Below are 18,246 nucleotides of genomic sequence, written 5' to 3' on the forward strand. Positions count from 1 at the left end.
CAGCTCAGCATCACGTTGGAAACGTGGGCAGTGGTACATCTGCAGCAAGCTCTCCGCAGGTCTGAGGTTTGCAACTAGAGGACCATGTGTGCAAGAGGTGGTGCTTCAGCACTGAGATTTCAGATTGCTGTCCCCTCATTCTGACTTGTCCAGCTATTTGCTACACATTTGCTTCCCCAGGGCCCTTCAGTGCAAACTGCCAGATATGTTTCCTCTCTGAATCTCTCATGAAGCAGAGCCATTGCTTTCCCCAAAATTCTTCAGGCACTGGAGGGTACGGAACATACTGAATAATGCATTGTATCCCCAGGCTACTTGAAAGAACCTCGGCTTAATTCAGTAGAAGTTTTCACATGATTCATTCTGGAGCCGCTGATCAAAAGTCTGGCTAATGGAAACAGGTGAGTTCCAGTGACTGATATCTTTCAGGGGACAGTGAACAAAATTTCCATTACTAGGAAAAAGAAAGAGTAATGAAATCAAGTGCCAGACAGGCAGAGTAAGCTTTTCCTCCATTTAGGGTTTAAAATAAATTTAATCATGGTCGCCTGTAAGCCTCAGCCCAGACATTACCATGTCTAAATGGATTCTGTGACACTGGCATCATGTTTCTGGGTCTGAACTGATAGGGCCTGTGGTGTTGGTGAAAGAGGTAGACAAGGAGTGAAACCGACAGGGCCAGAGAAATGGCGCAGACCTCCCAGAAATACAACGATGGGGAAGAAAGTCAGACTCATCAGACACAGAGAAAGTGATTCTCATAGAGCTGTGGCATATGTGTCCCTTGGAGTAAGCACTTGGTTTCATTTGGCTCCCATGCCAATCAAAATGCCCCCTTGGCAGCAGATAAAATAAGGAGGCAGAAATAAATGCCAAAACAAATTCACGCACAGAATGACCTTCCAAATACTTCAAGGCCCAGCTAAGTTGCCCTCTACCAAATGAACTGAAGGGGTGAGTGAAGAAAAAAAAATGTGTATAATTTTACTTCAACTAAAAAGATCTTTAAAATAGCTGAGGTAATGAAAACCTGCCAGTTTATTCTTTCTGGTGGTGACGCACCGTTCAGCAACTAGCTCCTAATGAACAAAGCACATCATATGGATTTTTCTCATATTACTTCATAAGGCTATTTTGAAATGCATGCCAATGTCTTCAGTTCATGCTTGAAGAAATAAGCTGAGGTTAAGTGAATTGCCAAGGTCACACTGGGGAGAAGTGAGCCTGATATTTGTACTTCATTGTGATCAAAAGTTTATTTCACTTCTTACAACTGAGATGGTGCCTTGTGTTTAAGTTAGAATATGAAAACTCCATTTGATACTTCTAAAATTTCAGGGTCTTTTCTTCCTCCTAACTTTGTTTGATGTCAAAATGTTCCTTGTTCAAAATGGTTGCTTGATGCAAACAGATGAAATAAATTGTTTTTAAAAAGTACACAAATATTTTCTGTAGCTTTTATTTAATGGAGGTTTGAAAGGCATAGTCCACAAGACTATATTTCAAGTATAGAGCTCTGAAAAATCAGGGAGTTCTTCAAGAGAATCAGTTCTTCATTTCACTCGGCTTGAATGTTTAACCCAAGAATCATGCATTCAAGTTCCCAGGGCCACCTGCCAAAGAATACAAGGAGTTTTACATAATCTCAAGAGGCACAGCTATGGCCAAGGACAACTGGAGAAAGGAAAGCCTCCTGACAGCAGACCTATTGCATCATGTCAGCCTTGGAAAAGGAACACTATGGTGCTGTCCTCATTCTATCATGAGACTTTGGCAGAAGTCTACTCTGAGAGGAAGAGATGTCCACACATCTTTCCTAGATGCTCAAGGTTCAGATGAGACCATCTTCCAGAGCATTGCCTATGGAGAGACTAGACCAGATACAACACAAAAGGACCTTCCATAAGACTTCTGGTCTCCACATTTTCCTATTTGTTAAAGAAAACATCCCCATGCAAACGCGTACAGACACTTTGGAAATCAATACGGTGGTTTCTTAGAAAACTGGGAATCAATCTACCTTAAGAGCTACACCACTCCTAGGCATATACCCAAAGGATGCTCAACCATACAGTAAGGACACTTGCTCAGCTATGTTCATAGCAGCTTTATTCGTAATAACCCAAAACTGGAAACAACGTAGATATCCCTCCACCAAGGAATGGATACAGAAAATGTGGTATATTTACACAATGTTGTGTTATTCAGCTGTTAAAAAAATAAAATAAAATCATGATATCTACAGATAAATGAATGTTACTAGAAAAAAAATCATCCTGAATGAGATAGCTTATATCCAGAAAGACAAATATAGTATATACTCACTTATAAGTGAATATTAGCTGTAATGTAAACAATGATGATGCTACAATCTACTGACCAGATACTAAGTATCTGGGCAGAGGCTTGAGGAAAAAAATGGATATCCCTGTGAAGGGGAAATAGAATAGATTTTGTAGGTGAGGATGGGAGTGAGAGGGATCAGGAGGTGAAGGAAGAGAGTACTGGAAGAAATGACAGGAATCTGGAGTCATTTCAGGATCAAGGTAGAAACTGATTGCAATAGAAACTCCCTGGAATCTACAAGGGTGCCCCTAGCAAAGACTGATAGTAGTGGGGGATATGGAGCCTGAACTGGCTGTCTTCTGTGACCAGGTAAGGCTTCCAGTAGAGGGACTCGGACAACAACCCACCCATAAAACTTTCAGCCTACACTTTGTTATGCCTGCAAGATGTGCTGGGATAAAGGTGGCACAGAACTTGTGGGAATGGCCAAGCAATGACTGGTCCAACTTACAGCCCATGCCAGAGAGGCAACCCCATGCCTGATACTGCCTGGATGGCCAGGAACCAGAGGCAGGACAACCCAGAGACCCAGAATAGAACCAGACACAACTGGCAAAAGGGGGGGGGAGGGTGATTTCTAATGACATTCTGATTTACTCGTAGACCAGAGCCTAGCATAATATTCACCAGAGAGACTTCATCCAGCAACTGATAGGAGGAGATGCAGAAACCAAAACAGTCAAACCTTAGACAGAGCTTTGGGAATCCCATGAAAAAGGAGGTGGAAAAAAAGGATTGTAGGAGCCAGAGCAGTCAATGATACCACAAGAGCACAGACCACAGAATCAACTAACCAGAGTTCAAAGGGGCTTACAGATATTGAACCAACAATCAGGGAGCCTGCATGGGTGTTACCTAGGTCCTCTGCATATATGTTAAGGTTATGAAGCTTGATGTTCTCATGAGGCTCTGAACAGTGAGAGCAGGGATTATCTCTGACTCCTTTGCCTGCTTTTGGGGTCTTATTCCTCCTACTGGGTTGCCTCATCCAGCCTTGTTACAAGGTTTTGTGTCTAGTCTTATTGTAACTTGTTATGCCATGTTTGGGTGACATCTATGGGTGGTCTGCTCTCTTCTGAAGGGAAATGGAGGAGTGATCTAAGGGAGAGAAGAGGTGGGGGGGTATCTGGGAGGAAAGGAAAGAAGAAAACTGTAGTTGGGATGCAATATATGAGAAAAGAATAAATTAATAAATTTAATTTTAAAAAAGGTATCCTTTCCTATCCTGACATGACCCATTAAATAAGCAAACAACAAACATCACAGAATGACCAGGGATAAGTTATATAACGTCCCTGAATATCATATGGATGTTGGAAAAGCAAACATGTCAGGTTCTGAAAGGGAAGCTCTACGGTATAGTGGTCAAAAGCACTAACTGTGTGTGGAACAATGTGCCCTGGGGATCAGCCTGCATTTCATGAGTTCTGTAATGTGTTCCTCAGCAGTAGCCTTTATTTCCTAAGCCTCAGTTTCCCACCTGTGAAATGCAGTTCATAGACATGTGTCAGAGATAGAGAGATAAACATCACTGGATCTTAAACACAGACCTGAGTGCCAAAGTAAAAAAAAAAAAAAGGCTGCACCTGAGTCTCTCTCAGACATGGCCTGTGGTTCTTAGAGCACAACCAAATGAGACACAGGATGAGGTGCCAGTTTCGGGTAGAGGTAAGAGGGAACCGAAGTAGGGATTGAGGATAAGGAAAAATTAGATAAATGCATCAAATAAGGGGTCTAGAACAAAAATGTAATGAAAATTTGTCATCTCCTCAGAAATGTGGTCAGAAACCTAATCAAATAGACAATAAAAATAAAGGTGATAAGGAAGTGTGTTTCTGAGTGGTATTGGCTTAACAGTGTCTCCTCCTTATTAAAACTGAGGATAGTAGATCTGTTAGATTCTTAGCAAAGCTTGTATTACTTTTTATTCATGTTAGCTGAGGACTGAATCCAGTGCCTGCCGCTTACTAGGCGCGCATCCTTCTAATGTTTGCTGGAGACAGGGTTGTATTATATAGCCCAAGCTGGCCTAGAAGTCATGGTCCTCCTGCTTCTACCTCCAGACTGCAAGGAGGTATGCTTCAAAACACTAAAAATGTGAGTTTATTAATTAAATTGTTTACTTCTGCCTTTCTTTCTCTTGAACTATTTTCTGAGAAATATCGCCAGAGCCTTTTACATGGGTATTTCTATCGAATTTTTTAAAATATATTTTTATTAACATAAAATCACAACACCTTCCTTCCTCCTTTTTCTTCATCCAGGCCCTTCCAGATGCTCTCTCTCCCCTTCTCCTATGAGCCACTTCTCAAGTTGGCAGCCTCTCTTTATTAAAATTATATGTATATATGTATGTATGTGTGTATGTATGTATGTATGTATGCATATGCACAAATACATACACATATGGTTTCCTGAGTCCATTTTTGTTGTTTGCATATATATAGTTTCAGGTCTGCCTACTCTGCCCATCTTTGTGAGAGGCTAATTTTCCTTCTCACAACTAATGATTAGTTGTTTGTCATTCTTTATCAGACTTCCTGGTACTCTAGCTCTCTTAATATTTTCTCTCTTCTGACATGCTCCCTGAGCCATAGAAACAGCAACTGCTGATCTCTGCATATGTCCACTTGTGGTTCACTTTCTCTCTAATGGTCTTCACTTACTGTAAAGCCAGGCTTCTTTGATGAAAGGTGGTAGCTACACTGTCTGTGAGTACAATGATAAGATATAGTAAAGAATCATGTTGGCATACCAAAGAGTCAGTAGTAAATTATTTTCCAACACCCATGACCTCATTATCTTAGGCATCTGACTAGGTTTTTGGTACCAGTGATTTCCTTCCAGTTGAGTGGTCTTTAAAGACAATACAGCAAGAAGAGAGATTAGAGGCAAACAACAAAACAAAACCACCACCAACAACACTTCTCTTGATAAAGCCTGAAGGAATCACATTATTTTAGATTTACATGAAGTTATACACACTATACTGCATATGTATACACTATATATAAGTGCATACATATATATATTACACAAACACATATATGTATATGCATATATGTACATATATGGAAATTAAGCCAAGAAATTGGGCAGACTAGAATCATATACTAACAAAAGCCCAATACCAAGCATGAGAAACCCTCTTTCTGAAGGGCTGGTAACTCCTAGAGCAATGTAAATAATCAATGTAGCCCTGTTTGCCTATCAGGTGTTGAAGGTGGTTCCCTACTGTTGCAGACACCACACACTTATGGTAAAGGAGGACTCAGATCATTTAATCAGATTCTGACTTGACCACATCTTTCCCTTGGTCTAGCTTCCATGGTTACAGAAAGTACTATGCAAGCTGGCAAGGGAGAAATGCAGTTTAAAACTCATACCCAGCTGCAACAGTTATTACCAGCATGGCAAGATTTGCATAAAGGCAGAATAAGTGACAGTCACATGTCAGTGGCAACCAACAGCTCTCGAAATATACTTACGAACAAGAGCCTTTTTCTTTTCTTTTTTTTTTAAGATTTTTATAGAGGAATTTTAATGGCATTCTTTAAAATTTATTTTGTAAATTTTTCTACAGTTTAGGTTCCCAGAAACGGGAAAGCTGTCTCTAAGGATCCCCTGCCCGATTTACTGAGGACACAGGCAGTAACTCTCGTCTAACATAGAAGATCAGATTTGCACCAGCAGAATTATGAAAATAATGTTAGCTAAGAAGAAATAGCTTAAGTCAATCACATCTCATTGTTGGTATTCAATATGGTTGATCCACATTATATTTCTTGATGCATCAGACCACGGAGAGGCCACAGTGGTTTTGTTCTAGCTAATCCTTTATTAAACCAAATTAAAAATAATTTTTCAGTTCCATTATTAATAGCCTTCCTCTGCAAAAAGCATCTCCCTTGACAGACCCTATTGACATTCAGTCTAGACAGTGTTGGAGAAGCTCAGCTCATGAATATCAATAAATGTGGTTCACTAAGATGGGACGATATTAAATTATTTCCAAGCATTTGACAGTTGACAAAATATTAGTATAGTAATTAGAATTTCAGACTGTTTAATGCCGAGCTGGGGCTCCTCAGAACACCAATGTGCATTGGTCATATGAAAATATTGTCTTATTACATGGGACCTTAAAAAAATGTAACATTTTGTTCACTCTGACTTCAGTTTCCATGAACCCAACATAGAGAGAGAAGTTATTAAACTTCGTGTTATATGCACTTTGTTAAAAAAAGAAATTCAATCATAAATCTTCACAATTTCTTATTTTAATTGTCCCTCTTCCCTTAAGAGTCAATAAATTTAAATGTAATGGACGGATTGAAGAAAAAAGATGTATTATTGTTAAGTAGACCCCTCTTGCTTCCCCTCTATCCTAATCTTCATCTGTTCCTCCTACCTTTGATATTCTTAAAGTTTTCAGAAATGGACTTGGGTTTCCATATCTTTAAAGGGTTTCCATACTCTCTTTAGTTAAAGCTTACATCTAATGCATAAAATTTTCAAACAAGAGAATATAGAGTCCACTTGAGATGCCAACTAAAAGCATAGAGTCCTAGGTCCTACCCTTAGGAATATATGAATAGTTTGGGTGGGAAGGATGCATGTTTAACCACAGTCAGAATTCTGATTCAGGTTGTCTAAGATGCACATCTGGAAAAGACTCAATAGAATCCACTCCTCGCTTTCAGCTTGAACAACCCTGTGCTCCCAGATGTCAACAGAATTCACATCAAAGGGCAGGTGTGTTCTCCCCCCCCAACCTAGATAATCCTGATGAGGACAGCCAAGTACATTTTGCTAATAATTCTTGCAAGAATAAGTCCAAAAGAAGATGGAGAAAGAGATTTGATATTTACTAAGTAATTTCTCTGCTCCAGGCATTTTGTAAATGCTCTCCAGTTTAAGTAAAAGACACACTAGTAGAGGTTGGTTACATGGCTTTGTCTAGACTGTTGTACCTGGGAGATTTCATGCCACATTCCTTCTAAATCCAAATTCCTGGGATCTGCAAAGGGTTGGGGGAAAAGTCATTTAAATTTCTGTCCTGATTCTCATTTACCCTCTTTCACACATGTGTTGCAGAAGCACAAAAATTTTCCCAACTCAATTTCAGTACCAGCAGAGGTTTGGGATAAAGAATAGATTTTCTGCCTCTTCCTCGTTCAGAAAGCAAAGGTGCACAATCTTACCCTTGCAAGAAAATATTTCAGACCTCTTGGGAGGTCTTAAATATGTAGATGAAATAAGACCTGGTTTGTAAAATGAATAAAACAAATGATACGTTTAACACTCTCTGTGATTGGTTCATTTATACTTTTAAGTATTATTTGAACTTGTTGCTAAGAGAAGCCTGAAGACTGGAAGACAACCTCTGTACATGGGAAATATTTAGTTTTGTGAGAAAGGTAAGATGCCTAAGAGAATCATGCAGATATAAGAGTTAGATAGAGCAGCGCTGGTGATGAGGTGGAGAGAAAAGCAAAACTCTGAGGATGAAGAAAGCAGTAGAAGAGTAAAGTATATTTTGTATTTTTTATGAATGTAATATGGTTATCAAATTTATTTTTATGCATCACATTATTTATTTTCTTCCTCAAGTTTTGCCCTGAAAAACAATATCACCTGGAAGAATATTGTTAAAAGAGATTCTTGACCACAGTTCCAGGAATTTTGACTCAGAGGGTCTAGGGATTCATATTGAGATAGGTAGCCTGGGAACAGATTCACATCTTAAGACAGCACTGTAGGGCAGGCAAGAGTGGAATTAGGAACATAGATATTTGAAAACATTCTCCAGCCTCATTAAGGTTTCATCCCCAAAGAAAAGCCATATTCATGTTCAGAATGTGAGGCTTGGATGTTCCATGTCAATTGCAGCATTATTTACAGCCGTGATATGAAATCAACCCGAGTGGCCATCAACATTGGATAAGAAAAATCTAAACATGTATATTGGATACTGCTCTTCCTTTTAAATCTCACCCCTGTGACAGCATGGATGACCATGCAGAACATATTGCAAAGTGATTTAAACCAGACCATTAAACTCATAGGCCCCAAACCAGAATGTTGGTTACCAGGAAGTGGAAGTGGCTGGAACCTGAAGGATTTTGTTAAACATTACTGTTTTCATTCTTATTTCTGAAAGTAGGAAGCTGGAGTCAGAATAGTCAAGAGACTTCTTTAAGGTTTCAGAGCCGTCAGACATTTGATTTAAACTCTGGACTCTTTTTTTTCTTTACAATAGTTGATTTGAGTTGAATATTCTTTGAGGCTAAGTATAGGAGGATCAAAGCAATGGTCATTGCTTTCCAAACATCATGGATAAAAATACTATTTTAGGGGATAATAAGACAATATTTCATTTAATTATAAATTCTCCAATAAGATCACAATAAGCTATACCCCATTGCAATTTATTTTAAAATATTTATTTACTCTTATTTACATGTCTGTGCATGTACTTGAGTGAATTTATATAAATGACTTGCATGCAGTGCTCACAGAGAGGGCGTCAGATCCACAAGAGTTACAGACAGTTTTAAGTAGCCTGATACGGGTACTGGGAACCGAACAGGTCCTCTGCAAGAGCAGAGAGCACTCTCAGTTGTTGAGCTCACTCTCCAGCCCCCCACTTCTCCTTTATACAGGACCAACATTTTCAAAGTAGAAGAAAATATTCTAGCAGTCCCCATTGTGAAAATTTGCAAAATTTAATCACCTTGAAGTTGAATTTAATCAGTTCTTGGGATGGTTGGAAGGAAGAAATAAGGATTTATTTGATTTTCATGCTATTTGAATATGTTGTTAAGTGTTTAACACAGGCTAATGCTATGTTTAATTTTTTTTCTCTCTCTTAATCTGGGTAACAACTGAGGACCAGGAAAAAACTGAATTAAGCCAACATTTGCCAAGGTATGAGCTAAGTGCACAATTCTATTATTGCCCATGGTTCTCGTCACAACCTCAGAAATTTAGTAGGTTTCACAACTGCAGTTTGCAAATGGGAAACCCAGTGCATATGAGATGAAGGCCTTTTATTTTCCTATACAAAAGCACTACATAGGACTAGAAGGAGAGGTTCAGCCCAGGCCCTCCCCCAGAGCCTTCACCCTGAGCATGTTCTGAGATGGCCTTCCTGGTTTGGCACCAGAGCTGTTTCACTTATTCAAGAGGTAAACATGACGGGATGCCATGAGAATGGGAACCTGAGCTTGACTGCCAACTCCGGCCCTTCCACCAGAACCAGTGCATGGTTCACGTGGTACTGTGCAATAAGTCCTGTTTATGCTGCTCAGTGCCACCTTGCTCCGTTGCTTGTATTCCCATGAGAAAGGGACCAAGAGGATGCCTTGCTCCTGACTCCAGCTTCTAGTTCTTTGCTCTGGAGTCTTAGTGAGAGAATACTTTTGCTGCTTAGCTCTTCGATCTTCTCCTTTCCCTGCCTGTCACTGCTTGTATTTTGATAAAACTACCTCCCTTTGACAATTATTCATTATCCAAATATATTTTGAATGTGAAGTGTTCTCAGGCAGTGTGAACTTCTGCCAATCTGAGAGAAATATGCACATTCACCTCTCTTGCCCTGACTGTGAGGGGCGTTCTGTATGGCAGAGGCAGCTTAGACATGACAGGGATGATTTTATAAGCACAACTTTGGTTGAGAATCTGTTTTGTCCCATGTTTAAACAACCAGGTTTAGGTTCCCAATGAAACAAGCAAAATTTGTTATGTAAATCTACTGTAAGCTTAGAGGTTTGCCACTCTTACCCACAAGGAATACAGGAGTTATGCTAAAAAGCTAGCTACACTTTTTTTTTATCTTAACTGTAGAGTTTCAAGCTTATATAAAGAAGGCAGCTTCTCATTGCAGTAAGCAAAAATTAAAAGCATTTTAGGGCAAGTATTTGGCCATGTTTCTCTTCTTCGTGCACCTTCAGAAGTCCATGTAAATGAACTCTCTGTTTTTTTTAATGCTTCTTTTTTAATTTTTTATATTAATCACAGGTTATTTACTTTGTATCCCAGCCGTAGCCCCCTCCCTCATTCCCTCCCAATCCCACCCTCCCTCCCTCATGTCCTTCCTTCCCCTTTCCAAGTCCACTGATAGGGGAGGACCTCCTTCCCTTCCATCTGACCCTAGCATATCAGGTCTCTTCAGGACTGGCTGCCTTGCTAGGCCACAGAAGAGGACATTGCAGCCAGTCCAAACTCTCTTAAGTAGAGACTTAGAGAGTGTGTGTCAGAATGCTTAAGCCCCTGTGCCTGTCCACATGAAACAGACCTTTTTTTTTTTTTTTTGCTGGTTTTGTTTTTTTTTTTTTTTTTTTTTTTTTCAATGCAGTTTATTCAGGAACATTGAACAATCCTCGGACCCCGGGGAAAGCCAGCCCACAGCTTAAATAGCCTCTGGGTAGCCAACCCAGGCGTGCCACGGGGGCAATGCAGATAGGTCCACATACATGGAATCAAGCCAGATCCTCGGCCTTAGCCAAATGTGGAGTTGTTCCTGACAGAGAGCACTCACCATCGGGAAGGTGGAGGGCGGAAACCAGCTCCATCTTTAAGGCATAGCATTCTGCAGCTCTCTACAGTTCCCCCTTTTTGTTTTAGACGCATCAGGCAAGAGTAGAGGTCTGATCTCTGATATTAGAAATAAATTGGGACTTTGTACAGATGTTCATTTAGGTGTCATCCACCCAAAGAGCATCGGACCCGTCCGATACCTTTTTCTCAGAGGCGGGACCTGGGGCATCAACCCGCATGCAATCAGACATGCTCTTCTCTGGGTCCAAAGCAGCTGACCCTGAGTGCAGTGCTTAGCCTCGCATCCTGAGCGTATCATTTTAGCTTTTTATGGTATCCAACCATGCTTGGGGAGAATGCCTTGCTTCAATGGCTGTAAAGGCCTGAATGATCATGGCTGCATCACACTGTTGTGAGACTCTAATCTTGCATATATACCACAGGCAAACCAAGGAGACCAACACCAGAAGGCCTGCTAACACTCCCATGCCCGCCCAGACCTTTTAAGGCACCTCAGAGAGTTACATACCCTCTTTAGGAATTGTATTAAACTTCTGCAAACAACTTCTGTATTAAAGTTGGTTTCTTTTTTTTTTTTTTTTTTTTTTTTTTTGCCTATTGTCTCCTTTTTGCCTCAAGGAAAAGTGAAACTTCAGCCTCCACGATGTTTGGAAGCTGAGTCTTACTAAATGAATCCAAATCCCTGCTGGTGACCTTAGCTTCTACTTGGTCATTTGCCACAGCAGGTGACTGTTTATATGTAGTTTAATTAGTTAACAATAGTTAAGTGCTTTGAAAACTCATCAACTTGATATTAATGGGAAATCTCCCATCATCTTCTGGATGCCTAGGGTACTTGAAAATCTGAGTCATGCCAGTCCCTGAGTGTGGGAAACCAGGCAAAGGCAGAGCCTTTGGCTGAATCCCTTGCAAATGCACCTCTTCATCTGCCCCGCCACTGTGGCTGGCACAGCTGATGAAGAGGAATGCGAGGGAAGGAGAGAATCAACCTAAAAGGCAGAAACCGATGCTTACCTAAGCCTTGCTTGAGCCACCACGTGAGCTCTCATAATACCTTGGCCCTGCTCCAGCTGTATTTGGCTCCATTTGTTTGACAGGAATCTCTTCCTTTTTGAAAGGGCGATGCTAAGCTTCGCAGTGCCTGCAGCAGAACAAGGTAATGCCTGGACTCCAAGGGTGTGGATCACATAAATCTGAAGTGTTTCTGGTTTCGATGGGAATAACTGAAACCTTCCTCTGATGACGCACCTAGGAATGAAAGAAGCATGACCGCTTTGAACTATTGTCAAAACCTGCACAGAATCTCAATTCTGGAAGAGATATATCATTTTCTGTGCCTTCAGCTGGGAGGCATTTCCACCATAGACTTTCTTGGCCCCTTCCTCTTTCTGTCATCCCCTAGCTTCTTGCATATTAGGTATATGGAGACCAAAAGTAATTTAGGGACTGTGACTACCATCACATGTTGTTGAGAAGAAATGAAATTTCAAAGTCAGGAGATCTTCCTTTAGAAAAACATGTATCTATTCCAGAAACTTATACATCACATACCCATATTTTGTTGTTGTTTTCTCGTTTTGTTCAATTGGCAAACAGGGATCTGTAAACATTTGAAAGAAAGCTTGTCACTACAAGTGACTGGAGCTTCTTGGAATTGGTATTCCAATTCCAGGTATATTGTAGAAAGAAAATATAGGTTTCTAAAAGCCTAGTAAAATGAGTTTCTCACGTGTACTGGTATCACTGAAGGAAGAACTGTTGCATTATAATTGTGCGTAGGTACACACATTTGGAGATTTTTCATTTTATACTTATCATGTAGCTACTGTCTGGAGATTAAATTTTGAATATGAAAGTTAATATTATGGTTGGCTGTGACAAAAAGATGGCTGAACTGAGGGCCATTTTGGATTACAGAGAAAGATACTTGTCTAAAGATTGAAAGCAATATAATAATAATAATAATAATAATACCTTTCGTATTTTTTTTTTTGAGAAAAGGTTTCTCTGTGTAGCCTTGGCTGTCCTGGAACTCCCACTATAGACCTGACTGGCCTCAAAGTTAAGAGATACAGCTAGCTGCCTCTGCTTTTTCTTCTGGAATGCTGGGGTTAAAGGCATGTGCCACCATGCTTGACTCTTGTAATTGTAATTCCTTGAAGCATGTAAAGAAATACAAACTTTATAAACATGTTTTGAGGAAGACTATTCAGATATTTGGCAAAAATACAAATGAGTGTTTTCAGAATGAATAAGAGTGAAGCAATGCCAAAGAAAATGCAAAGGCCAATACTGATTGATAAGGTATAGTATGAAATATGGCCTGAAAGCTAGAAGAGGTGCTCTAAAGATAAATGAAAACCTTGCTTTTACAGGATAATGGCAAAGGTGGTCTTTTCAAGGATCAACCAAATAGGCAAGGATAAAGAAGAATCCTTGGGTTCATAGAAGGCCTTTTTATGATATAGAAAGGTAAGTTCTACAGCACAGTGAGAAAAAGAGTTGGGTGAAGAAGTAGGACACTCAGAGAGCTGTACTGCATAAAGGAGCCGATCCAATGACCTTACTTCACAGTTAGGAGAATGATGTTTAGGACAGAGTGAACTTTCAAGATGGTATTATGTGAATAACGACTTGAGTGAAATGATAGAAAAGCCTTGAAAAGGGGAAGATTGAGGACAGGAGTGAATAAAGAAAAGAGAGATGACAGGCAGCCTTCTCATCCAGGTCCTATCTGTTTAGTTAGTTGGAGGTATGCATAAAAGCTTCAGGGCTTTTTTACACCAACTGAACATGCAAATTACCATCTCCAGCTGCCTTCTAAGTCACTGTCGAGTCTTCTGCCCTACAGTAAGGGCCTGCGATCTCTTTGAGATAGTTCCTCATGCTTGCTCATTTCTGCATTGCCTGCACCTAGCACAATGCCTTGTGACTACCAGTGGCCAATAAATCTTCATTAAGTGTGTGAACAAAAGGGAAGGGTTCTACTCTTCAAAGATTCATTGCAATGAGAGTGTTACAATGCTATGAGTAATCTTAGGTTCAATTCGCAACCTAGGCAAACTATTTCCAAAAACAGATCCAAACCAGCCCAATAATTGACATGAGGCCAACAGCACTTAGTGCTCACCCTTACTGATTATGACTCAGTAAATTTTGGTTAAGCCCGAGGAGTTTAAACCCCTCAACTCTTCTGTTTATCAGACAGGTTTATGAGTCTATAGACTCCTTGTTTTAACATTAAAAAAAAGGACAAAGATGTATTAGAATGACCAGAGAAAGATTTGTTAAAGGGCTGGAATAAAAATTTAACCTGCAAGCATAACTTGCAAGTTTAGACACATGCACTGAGGGAAAGCAGCCAAGCTAAAGACACAGAGAGGAAGACCATAAAGGAAGCAGCACTCTACATGATTCTTCTTTTCCACTCAAAATACCATTCGTAATCTGTGCCACTGATATCTGCCAATCAATCAATTGTGGTGTTAAACTAACTGTTTTATCTATTACCTACCAGATTGTTTTTAGTGTCAAGAATTGGTAGCAGTCTAGATGAGCTACCCAGACTTGGAATTTCTTAGGAGGTTACAGTCAGATGGCAACTGAGGCTATGGTCATATAATAGTAATTTATAGTTGGATGACTGGTCTGATAAGGCTCAAAAGGATAGGACTTTTAGGACTCCTGGGATTTCCAGGTATTTTTCACTGTCCTCCATGAGGCCCCCAAAAAGTAAAGGGATCAAACTTCTTACATGGTGACTTGATGAGCTATAGGCACATGTTCTTAGAGGAAGCAACAGTCACAAGACAAACAGGAGAAACTGAGTTGAAGCATGGGTATAAAATGCAAAGAGATTTAAGTAGGTAGATTAACAGTCAATATAAAAGGAACATTGAGCTTTGGAAGTACTTAATCTAAGTATATAGACAAATATTATAAGATGATTCAAGGTTTTCTAATTGATCAAAAAATGGGATTACATTCCTTTCAGAATCATGAAAACTTACCTAAGATTCATAAGGGTGACTTAACATGGCTTTATCAGAATGTAATGTAATTAAGTCTTTTGGTTCATTCTAAAGTTTCCAACCAGTTTAGAAGGTTAGATATGTCACTTGTAAAATGACTTTGTATGGATATATCTCTAGGATCTGAGCCAAAAGACGTTCCACTGAAAGCATTTAATGGTCCTATAAGGACTTAAATATATTCTTTACAGCACAGTTATTGATTGTTCAACATTTTCAATCTCAAACTTCAATTTTTTCTCTCTCCCCTTCAAGTTCTATATTTAACATATGTTTTATTATTTTTGCTTGGCCAAAGGCCTCGCATTCTTTCCATGCCTTTATGCCTGGCGGGCTCCTACTTGAGGCATTGTATTACTCTGGTTCTCTCCTGCTTTGTCTTCAGCAACTGCACCTTCTTGTATTTGACTGTAGCGCGGCCTCCAGTTTGTAGAATGACTGGATTGTTGCTTCTAGGGCCTTCCATTTTCTCTGCCCTACAGCGTGTCTTCTGTACCTCTATCCAAGTTTTTCCTCAGGTCTTGCTACTCTCATTGCCGATCTGAGTTTTATAAGAACAAGTTGTACATCTTAATTGTCTCTATAATAGCCACGATGACTGTAACATAGGTCATATAATCATGTTCTATGCAAGAAAAGAAATGAATGTGTAAATTCAAGATGAAAAGAATTACTTTGGAATGTGGGTTCTCCAGGTAGACTATATTGACCAAAACAAATTGGGAGTCAAGGGGAACTAACTGAACATTCTTTACAGTCATTACTTTCTCAACATTAAAAGCGAAAGGACAGGGTGGTAACACAGTTGGTAAAGTGTTTTCTGTGCAACCAAGAGAATGTGAGATTGACCCTTATCAGATGAAAAAAAAAAATCCAGATCTAGTAGTATGTTCTTGCAATTCTAGTAGCAGTGAGACAGGAACAGAAGAATCCCTGGGGCTTGCTAGCTAGCCAGTCTAATTAATAAGTGAGCTATGGTTTATGAAAAACCCTGTCACAAGAAGCAAGAACAATCCCCGATGTTGGATCTTTGTCTCCACATACATATGACTTGCACTCTCACACACATGTGCACACAGACACACACACACACGAATACCTATACACTTACATGCACACACATAGATTAAAAGATAATCAATAAGAAAAAAAATACAGTGTCTGGATAGCACAGCCAAGAACTTTGTATTTTTAAAATGCATTTTCTAATTGTTTATATGATCCCAGTTGGTGTAAAAAGAGACCTTTCCCCCGAGTGCAAGTCATATGTATGTGGAGACAAAGATCCAACATCGGGGATTGTTCTAGGATAGGAGCTCCACAAGGACCAAATATATCTTGGCACAGGTTCTTTTCTGAGACTGACATTCAACCAAGGACCATGTATGGATATAACCTAGAACCTCCACTCAGATGTAGCCTGTGGTAGCTCAGTAACCAATTGGTTTCCCAAAGTGAGGGGAACAAGGACTATTTCTAACAGGAACTCAATGACTGGCTCTTTGGTCTCCCCACCCCTGAAGGGAGGAGCAGTCCTGTTAGGCCACAGAGGAGGGCTTTGCAGCCAGTCCTGAAGATACCTGATAAAACAGGATCAGATGAATGGGGAGGAGGTCCCCCCTATCAGTGGACTTGGATACAGAGTTAAAATGTAACTGATAAAAAAAAAAAGAATGGAAAAAAAAAAAGAAAAATGACCTTGTCTTTTGGAGATGTTGCACATTGCTCTACTTCAGTGCTGTTTCATGAATAAAATAAACAAGGGGTGGACTTTCAAAATAAAAAAAAAAAAAGAGACCTTTCCATTTTGAGTTTAGATTCCCTTCTTAATAAGAAGCCTATGGAAAGATGAAAACAACCTCAATATGATGATCTTCTGTTTTTCTTTTTGTGTCAGATGCATAGTATCTCTCTGTCTCCTCCCCCCTTTCCTTCTTGCCCTCCCCCCCCACACACAAGAAATGGTACATATCTGTTTCTGACCCTAAAACACAAGAGAAGGGAATTCATTCCTGTTGGGCTGTGAACTCCTATCAAGTGACTATGGATAGTAACCTGACCCTAATTTCACACTAGGTCCCTGGGATAGGGCCAAGTAACAGGAAGGGAAAGCCTGGCTGTTTCTCCCCCTCTCCCACATTCAGAAAGATCTGAGTTGGAATGTGAATCTCCACCCCATCCCACAGATCTCAGTGGTGAGCCCCTGCCTTTCACCAGTAGTTTGATTTCATTTTTCTGAGCTTCAGTTTCTTCATCCATGAGTGGAGAATCACTACATTGTCATGCTCAGTTCCAAACAATGCAAACTACTCCAAAAACAGGCTTAACATCGGCCCAACCACTCAGCTTGTTCTCTTACACATGGAGGCCAGCTTACAGATCTTAAGCTTCTCTTTTTTTCTCGGATATGACCACCTTCAGAGAACATTCTAGCCTCACGGAAAACAGATTATTTCTGGTTTCACTTTTCTGCTTAGTAAGGGTAGGGCAGGGCTCTGGGTATGTTCTATGTGTCTTTCTGGCTTGCATATGTGGGCACACCCATTCACAGGGCTTTGTTTCTTTAACCTCAAGTTATGTAATGTGATGATGTTGGGCCTTAGATTCATTTCCACAAGGACATGTTTCAAAATCTCTGTCAATTGCTGTAGGGCTCTGTATGTGTATATAAGATAGATAGGTCTATACATGTTTTCTACTTGAAGTACTAGGTCTGAATTAGGTCATTCAATTTTTGCTTTCTTTACAGCTTCACAGGCCACTGCAATGGTAGCAGGTGAGATTCAAAGAGAATAAACTAAAAGCAAGTAGTTGCTTCTCCTTGCATTTTACATATACATACAAATTGTTAGGAAATTGAGTCATGGTGTCTGGAAAACAGCAGATGACGACTTTATACAAAGGCTGATTTCCCCTTCCTTAGTAAAGATCTTCCACAGCTGGGTTGAATCTGTGGACAGGAAGGACATGTTACGAAGGGTATTAGCCTGTTCTGAGCTCTAGGGTACCATTGTGTAACAGGCAGTACACAGGCGGTATCCAGGGAACCCTCCCCTAATCTGTGGGATATAAAATAAACAATAGTCAATGACTCAAAGATTGATCCGTGATAGAACTTAATGCAAGTCCCTACCTACTATGTGCCAGGTGCTACATTTATGTTTTCTCTAATCCTGCTGTCAGGTCAGGTTATTTTGCAACCCAAAGCAGAGGCAAGTTAAGGAATGTATGCAAGGTACCAATGTTACAAAGCAGGGTTAAGATTTGGAGACATGTGTGCAGATTCAAGTTCATACCTCTACTGTGT

The sequence above is a fragment of the Meriones unguiculatus genome, chromosome 8 (assembly GCF_030254825.1).
Source record: "Meriones unguiculatus strain TT.TT164.6M chromosome 8, Bangor_MerUng_6.1, whole genome shotgun sequence".
Lineage (NCBI taxonomy): Eukaryota > Metazoa > Chordata > Mammalia > Rodentia > Muridae > Meriones > Meriones unguiculatus.